The sequence below is a fragment of the Phodopus roborovskii genome, unplaced genomic scaffold, assembly GCF_943737965.1.
Source record: "Phodopus roborovskii unplaced genomic scaffold, PHOROB, whole genome shotgun sequence".
Classification (NCBI taxonomy): domain Eukaryota; kingdom Metazoa; phylum Chordata; class Mammalia; order Rodentia; family Cricetidae; genus Phodopus; species Phodopus roborovskii.
Window position 1 is genome coordinate 40,659,942 of NW_026126410.1, and position 20,011 is coordinate 40,679,952.

General features: G+C 40.7%; 1 protein-coding gene across 1 annotated transcript in view; it reads left to right on the forward strand.

Annotated features, from left to right (window-relative positions):
• Positions 1-20,011, forward strand: part of Sema5a (semaphorin 5A) — a 415,024-nt gene that overhangs the window by 90,406 nt on the left and 304,607 nt on the right. The window contains exon 2 of the mRNA XM_051182617.1: positions 3,934-4,032. The gene's annotated coding sequence lies outside the window, so the exon portion shown is untranslated. The remainder of the gene's footprint in view (positions 1-3,933; positions 4,033-20,011) is intronic.

A 20,011-nucleotide genomic window follows, 5' to 3' on the forward strand; every position in this document is an offset into this window, starting at 1 on the left:
TGGATTTCTTTCTTCCCAAATGTTTTCAGGATTCGGCAGTGCTCTCAGAAAGGAAATTGTTTCTGTCTTCCCTTTTGTGTGGGTTCTCAGCCTGTGTTTATTGCTTATGCACCTCTGTGTGCTGGAGTGACTCCCCCTCTAATAGAGGGAGTCTGGGCCTCCAATGAAGATGCTAACAGAGAAGCACATTCCTCTTTGCTGTTCTCCTCACTGCCATTAACTTCACTTCCCTCCACTTTCATTCTATTTATTTTATTTGTTGGATTATGTAACAGAAGACTCATACAGTGTTTTGTGGGATCTCCTGAGAGCAAGGCTCCTTTTTGAATTGTTTTCTAGCTCTTCCTAAACACGTCCATCAGGATGTGCTGTACATAGATGCTATGGTACCTACACACTGATGACACGCCATCGTTACTGCTTAGACTTTCCAAGTTGGAAAATCCTAGGCTGACCATTTTTAGGTTTATTAAATCCCCATCTGGCAGAGTTTCTTTTAGACATTATGATATGAAGTGGAAAGTCTGTCTATTTTTATTTGATTTTTGTTTTCATTTGATTTCCAGTGTCATTTTTAGCATTCTGGAAACCCCAAGTTGAACTCTGCCTGAAATGTGAATTTATTTCTTGTAATTGCAGAGTAAGGGCTGCTGCTTAGCTGGACTTTGGTTTCCACAGAATTTATCAATCCACCCTACCTCCTGCTGAGCAGGGTGATCAGAGAGAATAAAGCATATTTATGTTCAAAGCCCTGTGCTGGTAGGCACTGATTGATACTTACCTTTCATTTCATCATTTTCACTTGGAGACATTTTAAGAACCCATGGAGGTAGTTATGAGATGAAACTTCTGGGAACAATTATTTGAGCATCAACAAGAGCTCTAGTGATAATTCTGTACTTATATTCCTGGAGGTAGATTTATGTTTTTTCCCATAGTGGTTCTGTTCAACTTTAGAGAGTTTTTTTTTTTTGTATCAAGGTCAACACCATCTAAAAAGAAAAGAGAGTGATGTCAGTGACAAATTGAGACAAATGGGGAAACCAATGTTACTAAATCAGATGGGCATGCCCCTGGGACAGTGTAACCTCTTGACTTTGGACTCCTTCAGCTGTCTAGAATATTTATTTTTGAGTGATCTGTCACTTACATCTTCACTGTGATTGAGTCCCGTAAGCAAGCTGTCCCTCTCCCCCCTGTAGGAATGTTCTTAGAATGTAGCTACTGCTAAGGGCTGGAGCTGCTACACCTGAGCCTATGCACCTTTGCCCATGTAAGGGTTCCTTTGAGCTGCATAGATTCCCTAACTGATTCAAAACCTGGATAGTGGTTGGGCTTCAGGTGAAGGGTCTTGCTGTTGCTAACTTAGCCGTTAGGCGTAAAGGTAGTGGATATCCCCTTCATTATTGGTGCAAACACACACAAGGCTTTAGCCTTGTGGCTGGATCCTCTGCTGGTCTTTCTATCCCGATGTCAGGTTCTGAAGGGAGCTGTGCTTTTCTCAAGAACAGGTCATCTGTCCATCGCAGATGGATTTTCAAAGGGGAAGAGGCAGGTTCTACAGAAAGAGTTGTTCTGGGGCTGCCTAGCTGTCCTGCCTATAGCTGTCCCTGTTTAGAATAAGTGGGAATGCTTTCTTCTGCATTATCTGTTCTGTTTGTACCACCAGGCCCTCAATCCTCAAAGTGTTCTTTTTGCTTCATCTTCTCTGCCTAACAAAATGCTTTGTTCTGGGGTTGTTATTTCTAAGTGTGGCAGAGGCTCTACATCAACTCATATGTGACCAGTCTTGGGAAGGATTGTTCTTTCAAGATAAAGTTTCTTTGTATAGCCTTAGCTGTCTTGGAACTAGCTATTTAGACCAGGCTGGCCTTGAACCCATGGAGATCTGCCTGCCTCTGCCTCCCAAGTACTAGGATTAAAGGAGTGCCCCACCACCATTAAATGGGTTAGAAAGTCTGTGAAGTGGTTTTCTTGTTTATTTTTTTATCTTTTCTTCCTCCCAGAGTTGAGGACAGAACTCAGTACATTATTTTTGCTAGGCAAGTAATCTACCAATGAGCAAAATCTTCACTTATCATCTACTTTTAATTTAAGTCTTATGTGTTGTAATTACTAGACATAGCCACAGAGGCAGATTGGGAACCAGTATATCTCTCCAATTCTGTTAGTCAAACTTAGACTATGATCTAAACAAGTAAATGTGAGGGAATTTCTGTATAATTGTTATAAAGTAGATTGCAGGGCTCAAGGGAGACAACTCCTGTATTCAAACATGCTTTTTAATATAATGTCCTAATCATCACTTTATTGCCACACCCATAGGACATATTATTGGTGATGAGAAAAATAAATAAATGGACTGTTTTACATTATTTTCCTGGACTGAGCATGCCTCTTTACCTTGGGGAAAGTTCCTTGACCTTTATTTTGGCCTCAAAGATTTGCATCTGTACCTAAACCCTTCCAAAAGATGATGTCACTGGTCATGAAGACCCCAGTGAGGCCTTGGAGTTAGCAAAGCTGTATGGTAGGGTTGCACCTGGGTTTCTCGGGAGTCTTCATGGCAAGCATTTCCAAATACTGCTTCTCTTGAATTCTCCATACTCTCTACAGTCCTCTCCTAGAATTCTTGAAGCCTAATAGGATAAATGGCATTGTCACTATGTCCCTGCTCTGTGTCCCCAAACCCCAGGCACCCCTAGAGGCTTTTCAGCAGATTATTACATTTTGTAAACTTCCAGCAGTTATATTAAAACTTGGGCTCTTTTATGGAGGCTGGTTGGCTTTTGATCATCAGTGACATGTGCCACATGGGGCTCATTGAGTGGAAGAGTTGCAGAATGTTCTGGAAGGTCTCATTTTCTCATCGTCATTCACAGCTGCTCTCTAGCCTGTGGATGAGGACTGAGGACGTGTGCGTCACACATCCAATAGCCAGGAACTGAGATGGGAAAGAGAGACGATGGACAGGTGAAGGGAAGAGCAGGAGCTGGCACTCAGCGCTGGAAGTCAGAGATGTCCTTCAGTGATAGCAGACACGTGACTGCTTGGATGAGAAGTGGGGAGTCATCCTCTTCGAGCTTTTGTGTACATGTCTGGCATTGCAATCTGGTTCTGCTGCTTTAATAGAATATATTTATGAGGAGATACAAAACGTTTTCTGGCTTTTGTTGGAGTGAATTGATTTTGTGATTCCAGATAACTTCTTATTAAATCGTATAATTGTGCAGGAAAAACATGGACACGTGACAGTGCAAACTGAGACTTGGGTGTAGCTTATGCTATACCTACCTTTGCCCTCTTGTGAAACACTTTACTCTAGGTACTTTTACTTAAGATTTGCAGTGAAGGAGCCATTAAAATGGGCACACTTTCATTTTCAAAGTGCTTGAAGTAATTCCAGTGACTTTGAAATAATGGCCCCTTTGGATGTTTTATGAGATTTTTTTTTTCACATGTTGAACAGCACTAAAAGTTTTAGTTTCTCGGGCTGGAGAGATGGCTCAGCAGTTAAGAGAGTGTATTGCTCTTGCAGAGGGCCTGAGTTTGGTCCCCAACACCTGTATCAGAATGCTCACAGCTGCCTGTAACTTCAGTTCTAGGGACTATGAAGCCTCTGGCCTCTGTGGCACCCACACTCACTGGCATGTACATCTCACACCCAGACAATGAATTCATACTCACATAACTCTTGGAAGAAAGCAATCTGCATTGTGCTGTTGAGTTTATCTACCAAGTGGTGTCCATAATGCTAATTTGGGTTTCTGCCAATGGTGATCATCCAACTGTACTACATCTCTCCTGCATCACTGGAGATTCTTGCACTGGTTCTTAGGGCATTGATGGAAATTCCTAGCCTCTATAAGCAAAGGCTGCAGTGGTTTAAAATGAGCTAACTGAACCTCTGTCTCTCTTTTTTCTTTGTTGAAGGGCTGCTGTGTGAAAACTGGGCTTGGGTTCCCATGTGACTGTGCCATTCAGTGTGATTCATGACAAAGGCCACACACGGCTCTACCCTCTCTCTCCTGGGTAAGTGAGACACTTGAGTGGCAAGTGCTGAGACAGAGAGTGCTACACACATAGATAACTCTCTGCTAAAAATGGCAGTAAATAACAGCTTCCAGAAAGAGAATATTTTAAAAGGAAAAGCTATTTGCATCTGACTCTAATGTGACGTCACTCAGGAACCTCTAGTCCAGGAAGAACACTGGTGGTTCATGGCAAATCCTACCAGGTTTCAGTTTTGACTCTGTGCTGCGCCATGATTTATTTTGTGGGATGTCCCACTGTCATTTTGGTTTTTTACTGTGGGACTTCTTGAGGTATCCTGTACCTCCTGAGAAAAGCCATAACTCCTCACCATGTCCTCAGGGATCTGCTTCATCTAGTCTTCTTACATTGTCCTGTTTCCAGTAGTAGGGGGACCAGCATCATGCCTTCCAGAAGACAATGACTGCTCACCAGTCCTGCTGTTGAACCCCTAAAATCTAGCTCAATGTCCTACATTTGTTGGAACTTATCTTAAGTGTCTCAGACCTGAGTGGTACCCTCTCCTATGACACCTGTGGACACCTTTCAGAAGGAGCAGGAAAGGGAGGGAAGGAATGTGGGTGAGACCTGTAAAAGAGAGAGAGACTAGAACTTTCCCTATATATACAAGTCATTTGGAATACGCCACTGAATTCAATTATTTCTCGACCCAATTAAGTCTCCTTGTGGGCAATTTTATTCTGCTTTCCAGTTAGAAGAAATTGCCAATGACAGACACACACTCTGTGTACTTGTTGACTGTCATAGTTGTGGGACAATGTTGCCAGTTTCCTGTTGCCTTATATCCTCATGGTTACTAAATAGATTTATTTAAGAGTTCAGCTTCAAGTTATGTAGAAGAGCTTGGCTGAAATGATATACTCTCCAATCCATGCATTTCAGAATGGCAAACTGAGGATCTACATTTTGTGTCTTTCTGTAGCCCACATAAATTCAGATTCGCATGGTAACTGAAATACATCTTACTCCAACACCTGGGCTTCTGAGTCTCTCCATCATGGAGACCAAGCATTGGGAAGACCCATGGAGATGTTATAGAGTTTGTGTGGTTGTGATTTGGATGTACACTGGCCAATACATTATTATCAGCTCATGGAAGTTTCATGGGTGTGCTGAGGGAAAGGTCCTGTGCTGAAGGAAAGGCATCCAACTCTTGTTCCCACTCTTTGAGGAAGATGCTTCCATGATCCTTATCTAAAGATGAGCAAAGTGAGACTCAGGAAGAGTCAGAAATTCACCAAGTAGTCAGAGGTAGAGAGAGGTTTGACTTAGGACTCTCAGCCCTATAACCTGACTCCAACTGATCACTGGGCATGCCATTCTAGAATAAGGACAGACACACACTATTATTTTGTTGTTCTTCTTCTGGAAATACCAGGGCTCTTAGAGATGAAAGTAGCCAATAAGTATCAAGGAATTGATTTTTCGAGCATAATTCAAAATCAGAAATGGACAAACCTCTTTTAAAGAGATAGAGAAAAAGTATGTTAGTATCCACAGGTCTTAGAGTCTCAGCCATGTCATCTCATCTCTGCAACTGCAATGTGACAGTCGCCACAGACAATAAGCAAACGAACAAGTCTGGCTATGTTCCAGTAAATCTTTATTTACAAAGACAGGAGGGAAGCTGGATGTGGTCCCCACAGCTCCAATTTGCTGAGATTTGATCTATGTCTTGTCTGGAGTGCTTAAAGATCTCATTGTAGCGAGGATGAGAACATATCTGTAGCCATCAAGTCCCTTAACAAAATTTGGTTTGTGTGCACAGAATTTTATCACAAATTTTAATGAAGTCCCTGCTGTGCCTGCAAAGTTTGGGAATATAGGCCTCCAGGGATCTTCCCCATGACGTACCGCAAGAGTGTTAGGCTAAGTTTTGGTACGTAAACCATAACTTCATTCAAATTAAGACCTGAGAAAACATTACTCACTTGTAAAGCTATGTTATACATCGGGCATGTGTAACTCATTTACACAGTAAGTTCCATACCATTTCCTAATTAATCATGTTCATGCCATTTCAGCTCTGTACTGTCTTTCTACTACTACACATACATGTAGGACCAGTGTGCAGTTAGTTTTGGCTGTCAAATAATTGTGTTGAGTTATCAACAACACTTATTAAGAGAAATGACAGGTGTCTACATGTTCTATATTTTAAGACAAGAAATAACTTGGCAAATACTCACTACATATGAAACCAAATAGGTGTTTTTTGTTAGATTGTGATTTTAGTTTGTTACACATACATGAAATTAAGATTATACAAACTGAGAAAATTTTGTTTATGTCTTTGGAAATAGATATATATTTGCTTGTAATAACAATAAATGAAAAAGGAAAACATGGCTTTGAAGAAGAGCAAGGCATATGAGGGCTTGGAGAAAGCAAATGATGCAATGTTACAATCTAAAAATCTAAAGGAATAATTTAAAAGGATTATTTTTCTTTTAAAAGTGTACCTTCATACTTTAAGGCATATTTGTCTGTAATGTATTACTAGAATCCCAGTTACTCTGCTTCTTGGAGGAATTTAAGTCATGTTCTATTTTTTGTATTCATTAATTCACTCATTCTTAAGCTCTGATATAACAACTTTTGTATACATGCCTTTGCTAAGAAACCCCTCATATCTGGATTCTTTTAACCTCTGAGCTATCTCTCCAGCCCATCATATCTGGATTCTTAACTTCACACATGTGGAAAGGTGCTTTTGACTTTAGTAATAGTGATTAAAAAGCTGAAATGCTGACTATAGAAATAAAGTATCTGACTATGACATCCTATTAACCGGGAAAAGCAAATTGCAATATACTAATTAGTTTAATTATATTCATCTTAAAATGCTTTTATACTAATGTAATCTCCATACTCGGTTTATGTATCTGCTAAAGCCTAGTGAACTATATATAGTTATGCTTTAAATATGGTATCTGTACAGTTGAGGTGTTTGTATTCTTAAAAATGTTTTGATAGCATTTCTTTATTTATCTTGTGTGTATGTCTGTGTGTCTGTGTGACACCATGCCTGTGCATATGTCAGAGAACAATTTGTAGACTCTCTCTATTATGTGGGTCCTTGGAATTGAGAGACCAGATTGTGAGCCTTGATAGGAAGTGACTTTACCCACCGAGCCATTTTCAGATCCCTAAACAATGTGTGTTTTATAGATATTTCAATAAAATAAATCAATTAGTTTAGTGTAGTGAATAATGACTGTGGAGTATATATTTGAAAGGGACAAATTCCAATAACAGCCTCATGAAAGTTGACTACTGCTAGTATTTAATGTGATCTCCTTTTGTATGCTATTTGTAGAGTTAAAGTAGCATAGACATACAGTTTTGATCAAAACTTTTCACTTATACAATATGCATGATTCATAGTATGGCAGTTTGTTAGTAAACCTGATTTTAATGTGTATATAGTATTCTATCATGAAAAGACTATAATTTGCACTTCTCTTTGGTTGGATGACTTTGTACTGAAGTGAGCCTGAAGAGGGCTGGTGGTCTATACCTCCCATGCCTGAACTGCATCTGTTCCGATATTTGCAAACAGCATTACCATCTTACCTGTGAGGCACAGATATTTGGTGCATAAGCAGTGCTCCATGAGCACTAACAATCAACGTAAAGCTTTCATTTAATTGAGGGTTGATTCAGAATAAGTGTAGTGATTTAGTATTTCAAAATATGGGTCTTAGTAAAACTGCCAGTTGGCTTTTAAAAGTGTTAACAGATAACCACACTTCATGAACAATATACTAGAGAGTTTGTTTTGATAAAAACATCACTCCCACTGAGTCACATCTTTAATAATTGTTTCAGTAGGATGGCACCCATTCTTTTTGTATTTTTATCATTTCTTATTTTGTTGATGTTATTTAAGAGCTAATTAGTGGCTGTGCTAGGATGAAGGCAGGGAAAACAAGCAGATGTGAGGATGCTTTTGAATATGTCTACTTAGTAAGTTCCAATGTTTTGTGAGGAGTTTTTATACCTAAAATCTTGAGGATAGATATTAACTCATTGTCATTGTTGGCTACATCCTTTTTTATTGCATAACTTTTAAAAATCATACACTAATGGCTTTCCCTATGATTTCTTGCTCATTAGCTTTTTCATTTTAAACTTAAATTTTAATGATGTCAAGTTTTCTTTATAATTACTTTAGTCGCTGCTTAGAAATCTGAGGTTTATTTTTGACTTTTTTTCTGATGAAAACAAAGACTGTCATGTTTTGATTCTAGAGGAAGTTAATTACAATAGATGATGGTTTTGGGTTGCTCATCCCACTTGTCTCAGTCTTAGAAGAAGAGGTTATTGTATTATTTTATATTATGTGTATTGTGGGGGTCTGTGTGTGAGTATGTGCGTGTGCATCAGTACAGGTCAGAGGCCGCAGTTGCTGGCTCCTCCTGGAGATGGAGTTACAGGTGGTTGTGAGCTGCACAGTGTGGAGACCTCCACAAGAGCTCTTAGCTATTCAGCCAGCTTTCCAGACTCCCTTCTTTATTAGAAAAATCAGTCTCTAATTTTAGTGTTAAAGAATATGTGCACCTCTAAATATTTGGGCAAGTAGGAAAGAATTGTTTTACTTCCTTCATCTTAAGGTAGAGACCCAAGTTAGAGGCAGACTGTTGAAATTCCCCCAGTATTTTCTAACTCCCCTTGGTTCAGAATAGAGTAACTTTAACATTTTGGAGTGTTCTGTAATCCTTACCTATCGTTTTAAAAGTCATAAATCTAAGCATAAAATCAATATTTATAAATATAGATTGATATACAATCCATTATTCTAGCCATCAGTTCCAGATTTTTGTTAGCATACCTTAATGATTCACGATAAGTCACTGTGGGTTTTCCATGCATGCACTTATGTATTTCAATCCTGATTAAGTCACTGTAGCAGTTTTTCTTCTTGTCTATGTCTTGTGTGTAACATCTCATTGGTGTTTATGCAGCATGTGTAAAACACTAGGACCAAACCTCATATGTTAAGCTGGAATCACCCATGTGGTGTCAGTCACTCATCTAACCAATGGTGTCCTTGCAGTGATGGTGGGGACACAGACCTTTGTGCCTCCACAAGGCTGACTCTCTGGGACCACAGCTCAGAATTCTTACCTCTTTTACTGTTTCTTGGATGCAGGATGAGGGAACTGAAAGGAAACAGGTTTAGTAGCTGTGACATAAGTGATGACTTGCTTATAACATAAGAAACACTGACAAAGATAGCAAATGCTAAAAGTGAATTATTGAACTGAAGGAACTCATTCTTTTGGTACCCATGCCCAGAAGGGGTTTTATTTCACGGAATTTGCATGTACATTGTTGGGACAGGGTACATTTCTTGCTTACGTAGCTGAATGATTGCATCTGGGGGTAAAGGTTTAGCCTGCCATTCTGAATAAGGTCACTCTGTATTATGCCTGTCTTTTTTTTTTTTTTTTTGTCCAGCCAGTGGAAAATCTCTGTGATGTGATCCAGAGAGGCCTGTACAGACCAGTATGTTAGTCACATGCATTCCACTCTATACTACCAAAGGTCACTAGCAGAAGGGCTGTCTGCTCTCATTATCCACAATAGAGTGCTCCAGAATTCCCATCCTGGCACCTGTGAGCCTGGCCTTCTTTCTATTCTAGCCTCCTCTGTTTGGGCTTGTGGTCTCCTTCCTCTTGTGTTCATGTGAGCGTGTGCCAAACATGCTCTCAGCCTGGAGGTCACAAGCTTTAATGTTGCTCTAAACATTTGTGAACTGTCACAGATGTGTGGTGAAGTCCACTATGCATTTTCGTTCTGTGATGCACTGCTCAAGGCAAGCAGGGAGTAGTGTGTGTGTGTGTGTGTGTGTGTGTGTGTGTATGCACGAGTGTGCTGTTTATTCTCAGATACCCATTCGTTTGGCAGATGTGTGTGGGGTTAATTGCTGGGATTTGAAGGTTTACATTTGCCAGAGAGGGCACTGCCTCCTTGGTTGAATTGTATAGGAGGACCCTTTGATGAATGTGCCCAAAGGATAAGTGCTTGTGTTTGGGTGTTTTGGTTTCATGGCCATTAGGGGTTTCCTGCAGTGTTTCCACATCAGACAATTAGAGAGGGCTCTCTGCTGCAGGGGTGCTGTCCTGAGCATCTCATGCTTACCCAACACTTTCAAGTGGCTTTTGTGTGTTTGTGTCTCTGTCAATCAGGCCACAAAAGGATGCCATTTTACCTCATTTGCTTTTGCTTAAAGTCTGGGCAAAGATCATGCTCGGGAAGCCAAAGCTTGCAAAAGCAAAAGTTGGAAAGATGGCTGGGCGATTCCGGGAAACACCACTGTGATTTCATGTATCAGTGTCCAGAGTTAGTTCTCTTTTACTTTTCATGGCTGGCGAATTAAGTGTGGAGACCTAAGGCATTTGACCTGCTTCAAATTTTTAGACCTTTTTTTCAAGTACACATAATTTGGGTGAGTACCCTGTTCTTTGCGCAGAGACCATATTCTTTGTGAAGGCCGTTGCTTCTACTTTCTATGCAGGATGTTTCCCTGATACAGGCGTCATGAGAAGACAGGCAGCCATCAAGTTGTGCATCCTAGCAGCCCACTTGGTGTCTGCTCGGGTTTATTCTGGCTGGGGTGATGACCTGCGTGTGGCGGAGCTGTGTTTATTCATTTGCCCTCATCAGTCTTCACTTGTTCTCTTTTTGGGAGGTCATCAGGTTTTATTTATCCATCTCCTGCTACCATTCCAAGAAGAGTGGAAACATCTCCAACTTTAATCACTGTCGTGTGAACCCTAGTTTTTGTGTAGTTCTAACCCCCACATATAACCCACACACCTGCAGGAGAATCTCCTTGGAAGTAGTTGCTCCTTGTGTTTCCATGCAATGTCTTTTCCCCGCTTCCTCTGGAGCCCACCCTTTATCATTGCTAGCACTGCCTTGTCAGGAGGACCAAACTGCCACGCTGCTAAATTTGGTGCTCGAGATGCACTTGGCTTCACACTTATTAGTCAGCAGTATCTGTGCCCTTGATCCTTCCTTGAAGTATTTTTCCCACCGGTTCAATAATCTTATTTATTGTTTGTCAGTGAATTTTAGTTGCTCCTATCTTCAACTGCCTGTCTCATCTCCGTCCTCCACTAGAACCCTTCCCAGCAAGTCCCCCTCCTATTTGCAGTTAGAGTTTCTTTCTTGAGCATCAAGTGAGAGATCGCCTACTGAACAGCTGTTAACAATTTGGTCCTAACCTCTCACCTCCGCTCATTTACCTAGTCTCACTTCTCTGCCATCCAACCATGTGAGTCTTACGTGGCTCAGTAACTGGATCTACAGTTCTCATTGCTTCAGCATCTCGTGGAGTCTAGTTGCTTTAGTAGCATTTAAACACTGATGACTCTTGTGTCTACTACACCTTCTAGGACTTGCAGTCCCAAGCCCTAGAACTATCCATCTTACTTTCCTCTTCACAAACTGCATTCTGTTGGCCATGGCAGTCAGTATCTAGTATGTCCAGTATCTGAACATCAACATAGCTGCTGTGGCATGCTCCTATTTCAGGTTTTCCTAATCAGGATTCCTTGGAGCTACTTCTGACCAAGTTACTAATTCTAAAACAATCTCACTATTTTCTTTTTTCTCACTTACTGTTTTTTTCTTCAAAGAATTTAGCCATCTCTGATTTATTCTGTATATTGTTTTATATGTTTTTCTACATTCTGGTCTCCCCCTAGTGTAAGCTCCACTAATGAAGGGTGTTTGGATATTTTAATCACATATTGCTCCATCCTTTGTTGGATGAGAATGACCTCCCCAAAAGATAATTGGCTGTCAGTAATTATTTAATGTATGGATTGATTCACTGATAAATAGATGACTGTTGCATTGGTAGTGGGGTGGGGGTGTGATTTTCCAAGCAGAACGGATAAAGGCTTGTTTCTAATTTGGCTATGCACAGTTGGACATCTGTCAGCTTGTATGAAAGAAGAAGACTGGGACTCCTCCTGAATCCCAACCAGTTAGCCCATTTGGTGTGCTTTCCCAATGTCTATTGTTCAGCAGGTGGATATTTGCTTATTCACCAGTCCTTAGCTCTCCCCTCCCTATCCTCCATGGGCTTTTCCTCCCTCTTCATGCCCAGATGAATTAAGTTCTACCCCATCTGCAGTTGCTCTTTTGCTTTTATACAAAGGGGATTTAAAGTTGTAGCTCTTGTCATATTTTGTATATACATCTGTTTCATTCTTTTCAAACCACTTGACCCTGGCTTGGTTATTGTGTTTACCTCCTCAATTCTGGGCACTCTGTCATTCAGCAGGTGATGAAGTGCTCACACATTATTTAATGATGCTAACAAGATGAAATCTTATAAAGCTTGTCTTATCTAATGATTAGAAGTGTGATAAAATGTGTTCCTTTAGACTCCAGAGTGTGCTGCCATTCATGTGATATGTTTATTGTATGATGTTACAATTAAAACTATGTTTGCTGTGGGTATCTCAGGCTTGCCCCCACACTGCTGAACTCTTCCCTGCCTTTGTGTATGGCCTTTGCCATTTTACAGCATGACTGAGTACCCTTCTCAGCCATATCAAAGGTAAGATGGCTTTCATGCCCTTACAAAGTATTTGTCTTGCTTCTTTAATGAATATTGGTTTGCTTTGTTTTTGAGTAGGATTCTTTGTATTCTGCACTGCCCTCAAACTCATCCTCTTCCTGCTTCAGCCTCCCTAGTACTGGGATTTTAATCTTAGACTGCTGTGAATAGCTTGGCTCATTCATTTTGGAAGGGAATGAGGCAGAGGTGGGGTGTAAGGCATACACAGACATAGTCCAGAGTAGGTCTGCTCTCACTATAGGGTCAGGTGGCAGTTCCTTCCTGGTGTTTAACATTTCATAGATTGAGTGCTTGGACTGCTATCAGGGTCACGGCAGAGTTTTATCAGTATCATTTTCAAGGAGTCTATCTGTTAAACATAATAATAGCACAACATGGCATGATTGCCAGGTCACAGGGTAAGCCCAGCTCAGAACTCTGAAGTTGTTTTTCCTCTAGCACGGTTATCTGGATGTTCATGTCCAGAGAACAACACTGATGAGAAGTGTGAGAACATACTGTTCAGAAGCAAGCATGCTCTGGGGTCAACTGTAGAGATAGGTGGTTATTTATAAGTAGATCAGTGGTTAGATAAATAGCCAGAGCTATTTATAGGCATAAGTAGATATTTATCATTGTAACTATATAGACGTATATATGGAAATAGATAATGTATAGAGATAGCAAGACCCACTGTGATGCCTGCAGAAATCAATGACAAGCCCAGTAAATACTATCTAACTCAGATAGGTAGTTCAGTTATCAACTCTTGGCACATTATTTACTAAACTGATATAGAATAATCAGTGCTCAAAGTACCTATTAAATAAGTGGTATTCACTGACTTGTGTATTTGTACACTTTCCCATAGGTAATTGTGTGTATTCATGTATACACAACATTTATATAGACACTACCCTTTCTTATCAGCCATTCCTGAATGTATTGCTGCCAGTGTAGCATACAGTGTCCATTAGATAATAAGGAACACAGACGAGGCATAGAAAGGCATATATTTCCTTTATTAGTATTCTTCTAAGATGTTTCCATGGCACTAGCATCTATTCAAGAGGAAACATAATTTGGGGAAAGTGTGAGAGACAGGAAGGCAGGACTTGGTGCCTAGTCCAAGCTGGCCTGGAGTTCACTGTTATTCAGAATGGCTTTGATCTTGCTGCAATCTTCCTGCCTTGGCTTCCTAGTGCTGGGATTATAGTCATATAACACTGTGCTTGCTCTCTATTCAGTTCTTCTTTTGAAAGCCCCAAAATAGCCATGACTTTTCTGCATTATCTTAGAATTTCTTCCTTCTTATAGCAATGTGATACAATAAACTATCTCTCTGCCACTATAGTCACAATAAATTTCTTGTACCCAGTAACTTCATATTTTATGTATTATGCTTCATTCTCTTAATATTATGCTATATTTCAGGTGTAAAAGGTATCAATAAAGCCTTATAAGTGTGTTTCAGTATATCTTCTAGTATTGACAGTATAAAGTGAATTTTGAGTAGGTTAGCCTTCAGTCATAATGGAAGTGTCTGTGTGTATCCTCACAATGAATTGTTTTCTGGAGTAAACCCTAAATGGTTGGATACATGCCAGACTAACATTTCCAATGGCATGCACATGGTTTATGAAGATATCATTCATCTGGGGGCAGCATTTTCTTTTCCGAAGCTAGTACACATCTCCCTTGTGTAGAAAGTATCAAGTATAGTTATTCCTTGTCACATCCACCTTCCTGCAGTCACCCATGTTGTGACAAGAAGAAAGGGTTGAAAAGATTTCTGAGTAGAGGTTGTTAAAGGACTCCTTAAAATTTAACAATGACAAGAAGGTGGGTTTGCTTAATGGGTAAGGACATATGCTACTGAGCCTGATGGTATGAATTATATATATATATAATATATAATATATATATATGTGTGTGTGTGTGTGTATGTGTATGTATATGTATATATTTATTTATTTTATATAACCAAGTCCATTTAAATGAAAACAAACATTTATAGAAAATATATTTGGGAATTTGGGCGTTGTTCTTTCCAAACTACTTCCTGCTGGTAAGGGGCACTCTCATGAGGGATTCTAAGAAGATGCAGAAATCCTGGCTGTAGTCTGTAAGGCTGCTTTGTCCAGCTGTTTTGAATGTAGGATCACATGGTACTCTGTTTCAGGCGGTCTGGTGTGATCAAACCACATTAGTCTGGAAGGAATCCACAGCTTTTCATTTTCTGTGGAAACAAAAATAGAAATCCTTTTCCCCAGTAACTTGTCCTTCAACTTAAATTTTGGAGTCAAGGCATTTTTTTTTAATTTATTGTTTTACATGTCGATCCCAATTCCCTCTCCCTCCCTTCCTCCCTCCCTTCTCTCCCTCCCTCCTTCCCTCCTTCATTCCCTTTTATCCTCTCTGCCCTCTCACATGCACTCTAACCACCCTGCCTCCCATCCCCCCACCCCAATTCCATATGTAGGGGAATGCCATCCAGTTGGGGTCATGTAGATCTGACAGGTCATGTGAAGTAGGGTCTAGGGCTTCTCTCCTGTCTCTAGGTTAAGGCAGTTATCCCTCCATGGGGGATGTGTTCGCAAGGTCCTTTTGTGCACCAGGTATACATCCTGGCTCCACTGTCTGAAGTCCCTTAGACTTCTCAGTCCTTCTGGCTGAGACCCATATTCAGGGGGGCCTGAGTCAGTCCCATGCTGGCTTCCTGGCTATCAGTCTGGTGGCCCGTTAGCTCCTCCTTGTTTAGGTAAGCTGTCTGTATGTGTTTCTGCTGCCTGGTCTTGTCCTCTCCATCTGCATCTGGGTTCTACTTCGACTAAGTGTTTATGTATGGGTGTTTGCTCCTGTTTCCAACAGATATTAGTTGAGGGCTTCATGGATAGAACCTACCCAGTGGAAAGAGAGAAGCAATTCCTGTAAGCTGTCTTCTGACCACCACATGTGTGCCCACACACATACATGTATGTACACATGGATAAATTAAAGTAGGGTGTATTAATAGTGACACCAATCCATACTTAAAGGATTTTAGAATCTCATACTCTGAAACAGTAGAATACTGCTAAGTTATTCATAGTAATGTCTGGAAGCATTTGAGTGTTCCCAGCATCCCAAGCAGTGGTTGACTGGTCTACATATATTTGGCTTCTCAACAATCAAGTGTCACTCATCCTAAATAATGTTAGTCTCACTTCAAAGATAACTGAGAAAAGCTGTGTACATGTAAAGAAATGTGCCAAGGTTATGCCAAGATGGCTGTGCCCACTAAATATTACCTAACTTCTTAATCTAGCATGTATCTCCCTGCTTTTACTTTCAAAAATTCTCAAGGGAATGTCCTTGGGAGAGTATTATAAAAGAAAACCACCATAAACTATTAAACCCCATGGTTGTAAATGTTATTGCTAAATAAGCCAGCTATAGATTTCTACAAATAGACTTTTAGTTTTATTTCTTGGAGCTTGCAAATATTTTGAGGGTTGGCCCTCACCCTTACTGCATAATTATATTGCAGAAGACATAAGATTGGTGGTTGATTTCACATAAAAATCCCACATGCACAAACATCTGTGTAAACAAATGGTGCTTCTGACCCATCTATTCCTGGACATGGGGGTCACCAAGGACTTGCAGGCATCCCAATTAATGTTTGGTTGGAAATCAGGTTTTTGTTGTTGCTATAAACCACTAACCACTTTTCTTGAGAATTACAGGCAAACTCATAGTGAGAAATAACCTTTGTTCTCCCTCTTTTCCAAAACAGATGTTTTCTGAGCACACTCTGTTAAGAGTCTTCTGTAGGTGTTTGGGATGTAGTGGTGAATGATGCTGACAGACTCCTGGCTTTCAGGATGCATTAAGCTTTCGTAACAATTACAGTAAACAAGAGATGCATCATATCTAGATTAGTGTGGTAGAGCATGAATAAAGGCCATCTTCTCCTTGCAGAGAAGGAGGAAGCAATGACCTGAATTAGAACAAAAGAAAGCAATCACAGCTTGGAGGACTTTGTCAGCCAGGACATGAAACTTCTGTGTTTACTGTGTTACTGTTTTGGGAAATGCTTGCAGGGGGTGGTTGGACAGGAATTGTTGGCAGTTTCAATCTGTGATTTAAATTGTCATGGTTAGTCCTGGAACAATGGTCCATAAAGTAGAAGGAGAGGAAGCACAATGCTCTAGGAAACATCTTCACACAGGTCATTGTGTAGGACATGGTGGTAGATGGATATGTATCTTAGTGGAAGCAGAAGAAAGTGAATGTTGACATTTTTAGGGATTGGGTTTGTATTACTTTGGCTGAGTATTCAGATGGAAAAATAAAGCATGGAATGCTGTTGGAAGTACAAGAGCACAAGAAGGTCTTTGCCCCTACAGATCTCCAGAGGAACCAGGAATGTTAAGTATGCACAATTGACTTTCCAAAGGGAAAGATGCAAAAGAGCCTGCTCTTCCAAACACAATGCTCTGTTGAAGTGATTAATAGCCTGGTCATCTGCATTACCTGTTGGGCCAGGCCATGCCAAGCTCCTAAAACCAGGACCAGAAATAGCTAGTAATCTAACCCTCATAGCCAGAGGCTCCTCCAAACTCCCACAACCAAAACCTGAGGTGGTTAATAGCTCAAATGACCTCTATACTACTTTCATGACCAAGACCACACTATACCTTTCCTTAGGCCCTCACTATAATACAGGTAGCCTACCTCTAGAACCCACCACCATGGAAAAAAATGATGTGCACCCTAAGCTGAGTTTTGAGTAATTATGCTTCCTTGTGCACTAGGAGTTGTATTACCCCAGAAAAATGTACTCCCTCCCCTTGACTGTACTATATTTTAAATAGGCTGACAATGAACTGCCTGATGTCAGACTCTGGAGACTTGATCCAGGTTGCCAAAGTCATTCTGAAGTCAATCTCCATTCTTATTTCTTTACCATTCACTTCCCTGCTTGCTGTGACCACCTGCAGTGTCCCCTCAGAATGTTACTTTTTGATTCAAATGACTAAAAACTAGGGCATTCCCTGCAACAGAAAAGCCTAGACTTTGTAAAGAAAAACAGAAGTCCTTCTTGAGCCAAGATGAGTTTTGATTTGAAGGTGTTCCCTTCTCATCCAAGTGGAGTTGTCACTTAGTGCAAGTGAGTGTGGGCTATTGAGAAATGATTGGAGCTTGAAGTCCATGTTCATGGTTACCATCACACTGACCACTCATCTAGGAGTCACTGTGGAAGAACAGTGTGACTTGGTAAGAATTAGACGACTCAATTAGGGCACTGACATCTGTCAGAAAACTCTTGATAACCTTTTATTTGAACTTGGATCCTTCAGAAGTGACCTCAAACGTGACGGAAAGTCCCAGAAGTAACTCTCTTCTTGAGAGATGTCATTCAAAATCTTGGTAGTGGATTCTCTTACGTTTTACCATTTGATCCCATTCAGGTTATAGGGAATATAACAGGGTGTTACAGTGAGTATGTAAAGTGGATTCCTTTTAGCATCCATCCCCTCTTTTACTAATCAGCTCTCATTGTGTCCAGGGAGACGGTGGTCAAGGTATGGCCCAAGCTCAGTGACCTTTCCCATTAACTTGTTATCAACGTGCACCTTTATCAGTGTACACTGCATACTGCTCTTTTATAATTGTCTTCAATTTTAAATTAAAAAATATGTGTGTAGTTGTTTTGCTTATATGCATGTCTGTGTAGTTTTATGACAACTGACACAAGCTAGAATCACTGGAGGGGGGGAGCCTCAGCTGAGAAAATGCCTCCATAAGATCAGGTTGTAGGCAAGCCTGTAAAGCATTTTCCTAATCAGTGACTCATGGGGGAGGCTCAGTCCCAGCCCATTGTGGGTGGAGCAACACTTAGACAGGTGCTCCTGGGTTTACAAGAAAGCAGGCTGACTAAGCCATGGAAGAGCAAGCCAGTAACTAGCCCCACTCCGTGCCCTCTGTGTCAACTTCTGTCTCCAGGTTCCTGCCCTGCTTGAGTTCCTAACCTGACTTCCTTTAATGATGGACTATGATGCAGAAGTTTAAGTGAAATAAACCCTTTCCTCCCCACCTTTATTTCTGTCATTGTGTTTTGTCACCGCAACAGAAACTCTAAGTTCACCACTTGCTTTCCTGGTGACCATAGAGGCCAGGAAAGGGAATCTGTTCTTTTTCGACTGAAGATACAGACAGTTGCGAGCTGCCAAGTGGATGATGGGAAATTAAACAAGGGTCCTCTGTAAGAGCAAATAGTGCTCTTAAATATGGAGCCATCCGTCAAGGCCCTGAATTGGCTTTGTAGCCTGTTGTTTCTCCCCTCCTTTGTCAAGGACCCTGTAATGGGGAGAGGTCTGATGAGTGCTGCCAAGGTGGTCAGCCATCTCCTTTCTGGAAGCAGTATGCCCACTCATCTGTAAATCTCCACGCGTGGTTTCATATGCTGGGTTGTAGGCTTTGTCTAGTGTTGTTAATAAAATGAGCACATGGCAGTGCAGGCAGGAGACCAGGAGTTTGCAATCTTAGAAAGATTTGAGTTAACCCTCCTCATCTTGCCAACACCTTTGAAGGAAGACAATCCTGTGAAGCCCAGTCACCTGGGCTTCATCAGTGGTACAGGACTTTGATTTTCTGTCACAGAAGAAAGAATCCATTCCATCAATGTAAAGCTAACAGCCCACAGTTCTCATTGTTAGTGAAAACGAGACGAGACTCAGTGCTGGCCACCGAATCCCTGTGGCAGATGGACTTTGCAGTAAAGTAGGCTGTGGGGCTGGGTGATGAGAAGTAATGGCTTGTGAACTTCCAGAATCCAGAGGAAGTACTCTGGCAATGGGATATGCCTCATTTGTATGGTGCAATGATCACTCTTCACTTAGTGTCCCTGGGAAAAACTGGATGTCCAGAAGCACAGAAAAATGAAACTGGGTCCCCTTATCTCCTCCCTGTCACACAAACTCAGAACTGTTCAAAGTTCTACATGCAAAGCCTAAAATAATGGAAACATCGGAAGAAAACATAGAGGAAACACTTCGCATTATGGGTGTGGACAGACAATGAGATGACCCCAACTACAAAGCATTTACACAGCCAACCGAAAGAACTGAAAGATCCAAAGCCAGGGTGTACTAGAATATAAAATAAGCTCAACAGCAACAAGAGCAAAAAAAAAAAAAAGGAATGAACAATCTGATTAAAAGTAAACAAATACAAATGATAGAAATAGACATTGTTAAAAGAAAATATACAAATATTAGACAGTCATAAAGGAAAAAATAAAAACACTCACCTTATATACTGTTGTTGGAAATGTAAATTCCATAGCAGCAAACAGTATTAATGTTTTTTAAGGAGCTAAACACTAGGTGA